Raw genomic sequence first — 14,140 nt, 5'->3', positions numbered from 1 at the left:
GTCTAGATGTTTCTAGCGCTCCAATTATATCCATACCAATTCTTGAAAAGGGGATTTCTTTGATCGGCAACGGGTTCAGAGGGGCAGGTTCTTTTGTACTATGTCTTTGACATATTTTGCATGTCTGGATGAAGGTCTTTATATCAAAGTCAATACCAAGCCAGTAAAACCTTACACTAATATGCACCTGGTTTTTAGCTTTTCCTAAATGCCCCCAGTAGGATGTGTATGCGCAATCTCCAGTACAACCTTTTGGTGGCTTTTAGGTATTACTAATTGGGTTTTGATTATGTAGATGTCTCTCTTCTATAAAGCAATCACTACTTTAAGAAGAAAAAGGGACTTCCCTTCTCTAAGCCCTCTTCTTCCGGTATTGCTTGGAGTAACGCTTCAACAGGGGCTGGATCATTTTGCTGGATGAAGGCTAGGTCGGGATAGATGATAGGCTCCTCCTCCTTCCTTTCTTCAATGTTAAGTGATTTGTCAGCTTCTCCAAAGCCTAAACTACCCTGTTTAGTTTTGTCTGGTTCACTTTCTTTAAACTGTGGAAATAGAGCTCTTTCCAAAATTCCCTGGGCAATTTTATCTTCCCGATGTACCTCAAAAGGGATTTCACCATGATTCAGCAATAGAACCTTTACATATCCACGGAAGTGGGGATCAATAACTCCTGCTGAGACATCTATCCCGAACTTCCATGCTAGGCCAGATTTCGGGGGCAGTCCTATGTAGCACCCTGTAGGGGGTATCAAATCTAGGTCTGTAGGAATTTACTCCTCTCTTTCCAGGGGTAATAATATCTTCCCTACTGCCACAGATGTCAAATCTTATTGATTCCTTGGTGGTGATGGAAAGGTTAGAAGATCACCGACTAAGTTTTTGAGTCACATCCCATTTCTCACACCATATATAACAAAGGCATGGTATCAAGAATAGACAGACACAAGTGATCACAGTTCAAGAGTGTTTATTAAACTGTTTATGCAGGTTGGAAAAATGCCTAATCTAAACATACATTTAAGATGGGGGAAGCTACGACCATCAAATGAAAAATAAGGCAGTCCTAGTAGTTTCTTGTCAAAATAAAACGGCCTATACAAATAAAAACTATTGCCAATCCTTACATCTAAATACAAAAAGTGTGTGGGATAAGATTCACAAGAACGAAAGAAGTGTTTACAAATGATAAGTCAGGATGAGGTAGCCTGGATTCTCCCTTCCCCATGTTTGAGCACAGGACAAGGTGGGATTCCTGAGCATAACACACGCTCGAGCTTTCTCAGCATGAGACAACAGTTCCAGCTTTTGCTATCAGGACCTTTGATGGTTGAGTGTCTTTTCTACAAAGGTCTGTTGCCTAGAAGAGAAGGGGGATACCTGATGTGCCCCAAAAATAACAAACACAAGATCCTTTCAAATGTACGTTGGGTGATGCCTTCACCCCTGGGTCTGCCTCTTCCTGGCTTGGACCCTTCTCAACACACTGTTTCTTGGGACTTTAGACTTCGCCCCTCTTTATTCACATCCTTTCACTCTTACCACTTCACAATTCCTATTGCTTTCTCTTGCTGTGGGATTCACTTCCCTTGCGTTTCTCAATGGTTTGACGGTCAAAGACTTTTGACTGTATAGGGATTTTTCTAGACCCCTGTATTACCACTTTGACCTTTATTTGCGGCTCTCCTATGGCCTTCTGGTATCAGTAGATTCAGTTAACATGGGATCAACTAGAGTCTCTCGAGTGAGCACCCACGTGGTGCCAGAGCCCACTGCAACTGGTCTTCCCTAACAATTTACGGTTCTTTGAACTTTCCTCAATATGCAACTTTGCGACTTTCACTCAACACAGTTCAGTTTCTTTATCGGTTCTCCCCTTGACTCACTGGCTGTGATGAACCACTTGGATTTCTTCGTATCGGGAGTCAGGGCCTGTACCACGGTGGCCTGCATCTCTCTTTGTCCTGCTTCCCAGCATAGCACGCTCCGGGTACCGTTGACATCTGCCGCAACACACTTGGGCAATTGTTTGCGGTCTTAGGATTCCTTCCACGGAGGTCTTATGGGTCTGGGTCAGAAAGGGCAAAGTAGCTTCTCTCCTTGTCAGCCTTTCAGTACTCGCCGCCTTTCTCCTCCTCTTGAACTGCCGTGCCTGGATAAATGACTCTTTGTGCAGTCTGCCTTGCTCGAATTGTGCTCTCGTGCTCCACCTTTTATCCCTGTCGGGAAGGGAAAATGGCCGTTAGGTATATGTGTGATCCTCAATTGCCTGACTTTGCTTGACCCTTGTGCAGGGACATGTCAGGTAAATGGCTTTGGTGTTTGTACGTCGTCTTTTGCGGTGTGCGAAAGTGTTCATGTTGGAGAAGGTGGGGGTAGAGTTCGTAAGATTCCCATATAGCAGGATGGAGAAAAGGTATTAGAAGAAGGGGGATACTGTGTCTCACACATCAGTGTCACACTCCCAATTCCACTCCCCATGGACCCTGGCCAGGGAGCGATAGAGCTTTTCTGATAAAGCTTTTCCCATTCACGGAGGGACGGAGACTCTGCTGGGGTACCCCGGAAACACCGCTAGGCAGGGGAACGGTTGACCCATGTGCAAGGTAGGTCCCCAAAGGAGGCCCACCAAGGTAGGGGGCAGAAACTCTGGCCTTCCAGGAGCTCTGACCGGGGAGTTTTATAGCTTTTCCCTCCAGGGAGTGATGAAGACCCCATCGGGGCACCCCAGGACCAGGCAGGGGAACGCTCGGTCCACATGCAAAGTAGGTGCCCAACAGAGGGGGCAGCACCACAGGCCATCCTGAGGCTCTGGCTGGGGCACGTTAGAAATTTTCTCAACAGGGAGGGACAGGAATCCCACAAGGGCACACCTGGACCACCGCTGGGCAGGGGGATGCTCAAACCACTTGCGAAGCAGCTGCCCAAGGGAGGGTGCAGCAACCCGGGCCATCCTGGAGCGCTAGACAGGGAGCAATACAGCTTTTCCCTGCAGGGAAGGGTGGGGACCCTGCCGTGGCATCCCACAACCACCTCTGGACAGGGGGATGGTCGAACCACATGGGAGGCAGGAGCCCAAGGGAGGGCGATCACCCCTGGCTGTCCTGGCCATGGTGCAATAGAGCTTTTCCATCCATGGAGGGATGGGGACCCCACAGGGGCACACCAGGAATGTAGCAGGGCAGGGGGCAGTCTACCCATGTAGGAAGCAGGTGCCCAATGGAAGCGGCAGCATGCCCGGATGTCCTGGAGTTCTTGCCAGGATGCTTTAGAGTGTATCCCTCTATGGAGGGATGGGAACCCCGCTGGGATGCCCCTGGACCACCGCTTGGCAGAGGGACGGTTAAACCATATTCGAAGCAGGCACCCACGGGAAGGGCCAGCACCCTGCCCATTATGGAGCTCTGGCTGGCTAGCAAAAGAGTGTTTTCCTCCTAGGAGGGATGGGGATCCTGCCGGGGTGCCCTGAGACCTGCGCTGGGCAGGAGGAGGGTTGACGATATGCAAGGCAGGCACCTAAGTGAATAGGCAGCATCCCTGGTTATCCTGGAGGTCTAGTCAGGGAGCAATAGAGCGTTTTCCTCCTGGGAGGGATGGGGACCCTACCAGGGAACCCTGGATCCTGTGCTGGGCATGGCAACAGTTGACCTACATGTGAAGCAGGCACTCAAGGGAGAGGGCAGCACCCCGGCCATCCTGGAGCTCTGGTCAAAGAGAGATAGAGCCTTTCCCTCCAGGGAGGGATGGGGGACCCTGCTGAGGCCCTTGGGACCATCCCTGGGCAGGGAGATGTTTGACCCACGTGCGAGGCAGGCCCCCAAGGTCAGGGCTGAAACTGCGGTCATCCTGGAGCTCTGGCCAGGGCTCATTAGAGCTTTTCCCTACAGGGAATGATGTGGACCGCATCAGGGCAGGCTGGGAGCGCCACTGAGCATGGGGGCGCTGAAACCACATGCAAAGCAGGTTCCAAATAGTGGGGGCAGTACCCCTGGCCATCCTAGAGCTCTGGGTGGGGCACATTAGAGCTTTCCTCTTCAGAGAGGGATGGGAACACTGCTGGGGCAACCCAGGACTTCCAGTGGGAAGGGAGACGGTCGACCCACAAATGCAAAGGAGGTTTCCAAAAAAGGGGGAAGTACCCTGGCTGCCCCAGATATCTGTCCAGGGAGCGGTAGAGATTTACCCTCCCTGTTGGGGTGCCCAGGACCACCGCTCAGCAGGGAGGCTGTCGACCCACATACAAGGCAGTCGCCCAAAAAAGAGGGCTGCAACCCAGGCAGTCCTAGAGGTCTGGCTGGGGAGTGATAGAGCTTTTCCCTCCAGAGAGGGACAGGAACCCCACAAGGGCACATCAGCACTAGCATTGGGCAGGGGGATGTTCGTCCCACTTGCAAAGCAGGTGTCCAAGGGAGGGGGCAGTGTCCCCAGCCATTCAGGAGCTCTGGCCAGACTCTGGCTGAGCTTTTCCCTGTAGGGAGGTACAGGGAATCCACTGGGGCACCCCAGGACTGCGGCTGGGCAGGGGGACAGTCAGCCCACATGCAAGGAAGGCACCCAAGTGAGAGTGAGCACCCCTGCCCATCCTGGAGCTCTGGCCACGGTGTGATAAACGTTTTCCCTCTAGGGGGAAAGAGTCCCCGCCACAACGCTCTGGGAACTGTGCTGGGCAGGGGGAGGTTGACCCACATGCAAAGCAGACATCCAAGGGAGAGGGCAGGACCCCCCCCCCCTCCATCCATGAGCTCTGGCCAGGGAGCAATAGAGACTTTCCCTCCAGGGAAGAAAGGGGAACCTACTGGAGTGCTCTGGGACTGCCACTGAGCAGGGGGGCGGTATACACATGTGCGAGGCAAGCCCTCTATGGAGGGAGCAGCACCCCCAGCCATCCTGGAGCTCTGGCCATGACACATTTGACCTTTTACCTCCAGGTAGTGACAAGGAACCCACTGGGCACCCAGGGACCACCACTGGGCGGGGGGACGCACGACCCACATGCAAAGCAGGTGCCCATGGGAGGGGACACCAACCGTGGCCATCCTGGAGGTTTGTCAGGGGAGAAATAGATCTTTTCACTCAAGGGAGAGACGGGGACCTGCAGGGTCACCCCGGCACAGCCACTGAGCACGCACATGGTTGACACACATGCGTGGCATGCGCCCAAGGGAGGAGGCAGCACCCCTGGCCATCCTGGAGCTCTGGCCAGGACACATTCAAGTTTTTCCCTTCAGGGAGCCCTGTCTGGGGCGCTTTAGAGCTCTTCTCTTGAGGGAGTGGCAAGGACCACACTGGGGCACCCCAGAACTGCCACTGGGCAGGTGGGCATTCAACCCACGTGCGAAGCAGGAACCAAAGGAGGGGGCAGTAACTCTGGACAGGGAGCATTACAGTTTTTCCTCCAGCGAGGCATGGGAAACCCCGCTGGGGTGCCCCAGGACCTCTGCTGGCGCATGGGGATGGTCGACCCATATGCAAAGCAGGTGCCCAAGGGTGAGGGCAGCAACCCCGGCTGTCCCGGGTCTCTGGCTGGGGTGCAATAGAGCTTTTCCCTTCAGGAAGGGGCAGTGACCCAGCAGGGGCAACCTGCACCATCGCTCACTAGGGAGACTGTCGACCCACATGCACGGCAGGTACCCAAAGGAGGAGGCCAGCAACCCCTGAAGCTTTGGCTGGGGTGCATTAGAGTTTATCCCTCCAGGGAGAGGCAGGCACCCCATTGTGGTGTCCCAGATCCACCACTGGGCAGGAAGATGGTTGAACCGCTTATGAGGCAGGCGTCCAAGGAAAGGTGCAGCACTCCAGTCCATCCTGGTGCTCTGGCCGGGACGTGTTAGAGCTTTTCCCTCCAGGGAGGTACAAGGACCCCACTGGGACACCCTGGGACCACCGCTGGGCAGGTAAATGGTTGACCCATGTGCAAGGCAAGCTCCCATGGGAGGGGGCAGCATCCCCAGCCATCATGGAGCTCTGACCACAATGCAATACAGCTTTACCCTCTGTGGAAAGACGGGGACCCTGCCGATACATCTTGGGACTGCCGTGGGCAGGGCCATACATAGATGCCAGGTTTCCCAGTTCACTGCAGAATATTTAAGCCAGTCCTGTTTTTCCCCCAAACTGCATGCAATAGTGTAAGCCCACCCTTGCAATGGGAAAAACGAAACTGCAAATTTCAGTATACAATTGGAAGCAAAAACCAGTACCGGCTCGGGGTGTCACACATGGAACTGGGAAACTTGGCAGGGAGGTAACAAGAAAATAGTTGTTCCTCCATGGAGCAACACTTTTTAGTTTTGGTTATTAAGTGGTGTGGAAAGTGCTACCTTTAAGCCGAAGCGATTGTCATTAAAATAAGAGCTCTAACATAAGAGCATCAGATTTGGGCTTTGAATGAAGGTATCTAATGCTTTTCAATGCAGATGGCATATGATATGGATGTGTGTTGTTTGGCTATGTGTCCCACAAATTTAACGCCCATCTCTAAATTAAATCTATTTTATTTTTCTCCCATTCCCACCCATCTCACCCCAAACCACACTCCTTTTTGCACTCTTTGCCTGTATTTGGATTGTGCTGAATTTGTCAGCATTTATTCTTCTAAAATGGCGGCTGGCATATTTTAATGTTGAGAAAAAGTTATTTGACTGTATTGATGCTTTTAAACATATTTACTACAGTTTTGAAGTTATGTTACACATTTTAATGTTGTTTGTATTTAAAATAAACAAGTTAAATTAATAGTTAAATTTTGGTCTAAAATGTCTTTCAAAATATTTATATAGTGATTTGCGGGGCGTTGGTCAAGTGTTTTTGATATAAGCAGCACCTAATTGACTGTGCAGTGAGTGATATGAGTATGATATGGGTGGTTCTCCAGTCTGTGTGTGTTTACCCAAGAGATCAATTTTTATTTTAACTTTTCTGTGCTACTGCTGCACTTTAGCTAAGGTGGTGGTGTTGGCTGTTTCGAAATGCCACAGATTTAGTTGCAATTTTACCCAGGGTGCACCCTGTACATGCTGCTCCACTCGCTGTATCAGGCTCATCTCCTGCTCTACTAAAACAGCGCTGCCGCATACCCCCTATGCAATTTTACCCAGGCTGCACCCTGTACATGCTGCTCCGCTCGCTGTATCAGGCTCATCTCCTACTCTACTAAAACAGCGCTGCCGCATACCCACTATGCTCAGCAACAGCAATGTGAGCGGTCTCTCTGCATTGGCACTGCTTGTGGGAGAGACTATACGGCAGGGCTGGAGCATGCTACCTTTGGCCGCACAGAGAGGGTGGTGCTCCCTGCACCGTGACAGTGGAGTGAGGGAGCAAGAAACACCACAATCGGTTCAGGGAGGGCAGCTGCATGGCGTGACCATTGCTGAGATTCCCCTCTACATTCTAAACCATTTAATGAGCCTGAGGGGTCAGGGTCAAAACAACAAGCATAACAATTGAGACATAAAGTAAAATAAACACACTTTCAGCGATATAACAATACCCAATGTTTTTATTTACAAAAATACAATTTGACAATTACATGTTTCAATCGTTCAGCTTTTGCATTGCAAGGTGGTTGGTGTTCTTTCACACAAAGTTTCTAAATTTCTGGTTCCCTATTCTCTATGTTCTTTTCTGGTGCAAAGGAAGAAAAAAATCATGTTTTTTTCTGGTCAGCTTCTCGCTGCGTTTATCCATTCCCTTCCTCATTGTTGCTTTTGACAGCAGTAGATCCAAGTAAAACAGCTGCGAGCAATGACCTATTGATCTTTACTTACGTCAATGCTGAGCTTTCCATTCCTGAGTCAGGGGCCAGGTTTCGTGCCTGTCTGGAAGCAGTGGGGGAATGGATGTTCAACCACTGGCTCAAGTTCAATGGGGAAAAGACTGAGGTGTTGGTGGTGGGCCCTCATCTGGTTTCTTCCTTCTGGACAGCTGACTTCTGGCTTTCTTCCTTGGGCCCCTTCCCCTCACTGGTCTCGATTGTTAAAGATCCAGGGGTGAAATGTACCACTTCCTTGTCCATGGAGCCGCAGCTGAGTGCATTTTGTCAACGGGGCTACTTTCAGCTCAAACTTCTTTGTCGGGTTCTTCCCTATTTTCCTGCACATCTTCACGCCCCTGTAGTCTATTATCACTTCCTGGATCGTTTATTGTAACTCTCTATACCTTGCTCAACCTGCCTATATTCTTCAACGTCTTCAAGTTCTTCAGAACTCCACCGCTCTACTTCTACCCCCCACTGTTCTCCTATTTCTCCTGTTCTTCATAGGCTCCACTGGCTCTTTGTTGCCAAACGCATTCATTTTTAAAACTCTCTGCTTTGTGCATCAGGCCTTTTATGGTCTAAGAGCTGAATATTATGTGGCTAAATTTGACCATATGTCCCTGGCCGGGCTCTGTGCTCCACCGATGCCTGTCTTCTCACTGTACCCTTGGTCAAATATAGTCAAATTGGTGGCCGTTCTTTCTCACTGGTTAAGTCGGGTCTTTGGAACTCCATCCCACTCTCCCTTCCAGCTGCCCACCCAGCCTACTGCAAAGCCCTGGAAACCCTTCTTTTTTAAAACTGTTCTTTGTCCTCCATGGAGCACCAAGACACTTCAGCTGAACGGTGCGCTTAATAAATGTCCCACAACACAATACAATTCAAATGAGGAATGCAGACCAATGGGCGGAGGTGCTGGGGGATCGAGGATGGGAGAGAATTTAAAACGCATCAGAGCTTCCTCAGCATTACATGTGCTTCCTTCAACAGCGTGCACATAAGAGCTCTAATTGGTTCCTTTCACCAAATTTGATTTTCTTGTCTTTTTTTGCAATGCACTCAGTATTGTTTAGTACATTCTTCAAACTACTATTTAAAATAGAAGCAATGACTATAAACATAAGTTATGTTTGAAAGGGCAAAAGGATAATTTGTTTACATTTTTTTTATTTGTACTGTGCATTAGCCTAATATATGACTTTTTACACACATAATAATCATTTCATGTGCAAATTTGTTAAGATGTTAATAACTCATGCACATTTCTCCATTTACATATTAAATTAGAGAGAAGATCATAGAATATGACTTTGTTACAATGCAATGAATCTTAAATCATTTAAGATCTTAATAACTTCAATCGATAAGGGTCATTCATGACCTGCTATCAGACGTTCCCAAAATCAATCTGAAGTCAGCCATGCGATGTAGTCCACACATTTCCTCAACTGTATATTACAAAGTTCTTCTGTGCCCTTGCACAAAATTAAGATATGGTATAATGATTGTATCTCACATTCATCACATACATTATTCTTTGCCAGAGCTGGAAGCCCTTCCCAAACAGACTTCGACTCCTCTTTTTCCTTCCTCCCTCACACTCAGGACATTGCCAAGAATTCCAACTATCAGCTCTTCCTTCTCAAAGGAATTCTACCTTTTCTCACTTTCCCTCAGAGGCTCAATGTGACTCAAGCCCTGGTTCTCTCTAGACTTGACTACTGTAACAGCCTTCTCCTGAATCTTCCTTCTTCTACGCTACGAACCCTCCAGCTTATCCAGAATAGGGCAGTAAGACTTATCCTTGGCCTTAAGCCCAGGGACTGCATCTCTCCTGCACCAAAATGTCTTCACTGGCTGTTGGTTGCGGCACGGATTACATACAAATCCCTCTGCATCATCCACAAGACTGGCTGGGCCCAGGTACCACACTATTTTCAACTTTATCTGACCAAATACTCTCGCTCTATACCACTTAGCTCCTCTGGCACCAACTCTTTGTGTGTAAAGCATTTTGCTAAACAGAGGGCAGAGGTGCTCACTTTCCACTGCGGGCTCCCTCCTTTGGAATAGCCTCCGGATCCCCCAGCGCCTTGAGGAGTATCTTCTCAAATTCCAGAAGCTCCTTAAGACTTTCCTCTTTTCCTCCTCCTTCCCTCGTTCTCTGCTCTGATAATCCCAACGTTGATGAATCGGTGTGTAGTGGGGCAACTATTGACTAGAGAGCATGTTCAGGCTGTGACCCCCCTGCCTTCCTCAGGAGAAACGAAATTATAAGATAAGAGAGGACACATTTGAAACTGCACTTTAAATTATCCTGGAAAGGCAGCTGACACAAAGAATAGTTTGTTTTGCTACACTAGTAGGGAACAGATGAGGCATTAGCTTGCACAATTAGTGTGTTTTAAAATAGAATAGATTGGGTGACAGGAAGGTGTGTACACAAGATGGGGACTCACTACACAAGTAGGGCAGGAAATTGTAAGGCAGATAAGGTTGCTGATACCCATAGGAAGATATACAATGTGAGAGTCATGCACCAGGAACTCAGTAGATAGCAAAATAAATGCAAAATAAATGCATCCTTCAGAGGAAAATAATGTGACAAGCAGTTGCCATTTTAAAACTGCACTGATACAACAGAGAATTACACAATACAGCTTTAAGAAAGGCCCCAACTAAGCACGCTATTCAAGCAAATACATTTAATTCAAGAAAACGGTGTGGTGGTTGGAAAGAGCTGCCTCCAAGTAATGTGAATGCCCAAGACTCCGTAGGGGAAGGTTACATAGCGGAACAAGATACCATTGTGTGCATTCAACTGTCAAGGTAAATCAAGTTACAATAACACAGCACACTATTTGAAGTCCATGGGACGAACTGAACATCCCAGGAAATGTCCTAAGTAGTTGGCAGATTAATGTCTCAGCGATCGGCTAGGTGTGATAGAGGAACGCAGATGCGACTAAAATAATTACTGTTCACGTGGTGAAAGCTGCAGGATTCATAATAACAGTATTAATAAATGTGTCAAGAACAGAATGGCCGTTACTGTATCGAGGATAGGAGGGCCGGAATTACTAGAAGTTGGTCCTTGAAAACCTCGGAGACATCATGGCAGAGAGAACATATGCTGTTTTATTTAATCAAGATCAAAGATGATATGCTTGTCCTCTACTCCCATCTACATAAAACATGTCATCCTGCCGCTAGTTCACAGAGAGTGTGACCGCTTGTTAATCGATAAGCACATGTCCTTTTCACTGCAGAAGTAATTTAGAGCCTACCAATAATATTCAAGCATGATGATGTAGCACATTTTATGGGATGTTTTATGGGTGGGATCTTAGATAAAGAATTGTTCAATCATTATTGTTGGACATATAGAATTATATATGTAGGTTAGTATAGGGAACCAATGGCCAGGAGCGATAGGTTTTCATAATTATGACATCAAAATGGCTATATAAACTGCTGTTTCCTGTTGAGATGTGGAGAAAATCTTGAGTGAGATCTTGACTGTTAATCTTGTTTTCCCCACATTTTACATTGCAATTAAAGCTTGGTTACCTTGCATTTGGCATACCACAATCAACTCTGTGCTGTCTCTTTATTGGCAAATACCAGTTAGCGGACTATATGGTTTGACCTCTGTTTTCATCTTGTATCAGAGTACGGTTGGAGTTTGTGGACTTCGGGCTGCACCCGACACCCTCCTTTTTGGACAGCAGATCAGTCAGGAGAGCAGATTTATTTTTGGTTGTGCACAACTTAACAGGAAGGACAGAAGGAGCCGGCTTTGGAGTGGAATCCTGCCTGGTCTTCCACCGCCCACTGGAAGCAGCAGGAGAAGCTGGCAAATTGAGGGGAACCTAGGGCCCACAATCCTAAAAGGTCCACAGAAACTGAGTATGCTATGCGCATGGTAACATGGGGGGTGGGAAATGTATTGTATGATATTTAAGAAATAGTGAAAGTCATTAAGGATATCCCTAGACAAGTTCTTGGAAGGCTGTGCAGTAGGGCCCCTGAGGGCCCAACCTTATTTTGAGGGTAGAGTTAAATAGAAAGAGAGATAAGGATACCCCGGGGCAAGAGCTGTGTTTTATTTGATTGTATTGGGTTTTAATTGATTGAAAAATTGATTGCTGGCATTGTGTTTTGTTGTGCTATAAGGCAGGTCCTGTAGAGATGTTTTTCTTTGTGTGTTGTGAGCATAGCAGATAGTATTGTTTGGTAGAGTTTGATGGGGTAAGTATGAACATTTAGATTGTGAGCGGATTTTGTTGTTGTGACCCAGAGGTTGGATTCAGATATTGGGGCGTGAAAACAGATTTAATAGGTGGTGTATATTTGAAGTGGGGAGGAGGTGTGAGTAAGGGAGAAGTGTGAGAGAATTGTGAAGAGTATTTCTGTTGTGATTATTTGTAAGCTGAACACTATTTGTATTGTTTATTCTGTGTAAGTGCCAAGCTGCGCGCTGCTTACAAGTTGTCACCATGTCAGATGCCCCAATAATTCACCTATGCAAAGCGTTCCCTAGATAAAGTACCATAATCATTAAGTATCATGCTGAGTGGAGGAAAGGTACTGCTGGAAAGATGTGCATGTCATGGCCACAAGAGTGCACTCACTGTAAAGATGTACTCCAACATATGTGCCCATATTTACATGCCATACACAAGGGCAGGAAACTTCAGAACATGCTAGGTATATTAGAGCTCTAGAAGGCCTTTGAGGAAGAGACGGAGGGGCCTAAGAAGGAATGAATGCTTAATATGTGTCAGGGGAGAGTAAGCAGCCTACAGCGCTGCCACCTCCTCCCTCAGAGGAGAGCGCTCACACAGAGGCAACAGCCCCGCCATCACCAGCTGAGGCAAGCATCCACACACAATTCACAGTACTGCCTCCATATGAGGAGTGCACACCAGACCCGACCATCCCAGTAATATACCCGGTACAAGCAGCAACTGTAGGGTATAGTAATCCCAGATATTAATCCCCTGATGAGGTAAGTGATGAGAGTAGGAGTAGGTCAAAATTGGTAAAAGGGAAAGCGCCATTAGTGCAAATGGAGAATGAAGTGGGGCGAAGCTCAGAGACACAGTTAAGGGTTGAGGAAGAGTATAGAGGGCTACATAGCTTAGACAAACAGCTAAGAGCAGCTAAGGAAGAGCTCCGGAGAGTGAGAGGCATGCAAATAAATGGTCACAAGGTGAGAAGTATATCCATAGGTAATGGAGAGAGTGGAGAGACTATGATGGAACCAGAGAAATGGGTAGGAGAAAACATATTGTTGAAATTCGATGGGAAAGGCACAGTAAATAATTATGTGAAGGTAGTGGAGTATGAAGAAATGAAGGAAGCAGCCAGGGAGGAAGTCAGGAGGGAGACACTGGAATAGATGGAGCAAAATGCACAAAGGGAGAAAGAGAGGGAATGAAGAGAAGCAGCAGAGAAGATGCAGAGAGAGGAACAGGAAAGACAAAGAAGAAAAAGGGAGGTAGGAGAAAGGGATGCGTATGTAAAGAGACTAAATGAGAAAAACAAGAGAATGGCAAGAGAAAAGGAAGACATTGAAAAAATGAGGAAGGAGATGAGCCAAAAGATGAGCAGAAATATGGTTTATGGTCATTCCATCTGAAACCATTGAATCTAATGGCATTCCATCGAAATGTTTCCCTCTAAAGAATTTCCATCTAATGCATATTTTTCTTTTTTTTTTCTTTTGGGCGTGTAGGGTCCCCCCTAGACCCCTGTATTTTACCCTTTAAAATGCACATGAACAAACAATAACCCTTTAGCCCCAAAAAACATGCATTAGAGAGACATTTTTAGATGGAAAAATGTTGATGGAATGGTATTAAATGGAATAGGTTTAGATAAATTGACTAGATTCCAGAAATATTATACCAGAGATGTGAGGAGAAGGGGGTAGCACAATAACCCCAGAAACCTGGGGCAGAGATGTCTTGCCAGAGATAATGAGTGAACATATGTAAGGGAGCCTGTGTTTCGCGCAACCCTCTCTACTTGGTTATGTGCCAGACGTTGTGTAGAGCCGATAACAGGAGAATGGAGGGTTAAGATACTGGTTCTGTGAAGGGTGGGCTCCCACCTCCCTCTGGTCCAAATCCCCTCCCTTGGGGTTATTGCTAACCGTAGGTTTTTGTGCGTTGAACTCTCCATCCTGCATCTCTGTGCAGGGGCGTGTGGTTGGTGCAGGCATTCCGTGAACCTAGTTGCTTCACTGGTCCGTGTGCCCTTATGTCGGGTCCAGACCGGCTGTGACTCCGACTCTGCTTGCTGCCTTCCAGGTGAGTTATAATGTCTTTTCCCTCTTTATTCTGTCTCTTTCTTTCCCTCCGTTTTCTCTGTCTTCTC

Source organism: Ambystoma mexicanum, chromosome 8 (assembly GCF_040938575.1).
Source record: "Ambystoma mexicanum isolate Mex_15411 chromosome 8, UKY_AmexF1_1, whole genome shotgun sequence".
NCBI lineage: Eukaryota > Metazoa > Chordata > Amphibia > Caudata > Ambystomatidae > Ambystoma > Ambystoma mexicanum.
This window is presented reverse-complemented; position numbering follows the sequence as displayed.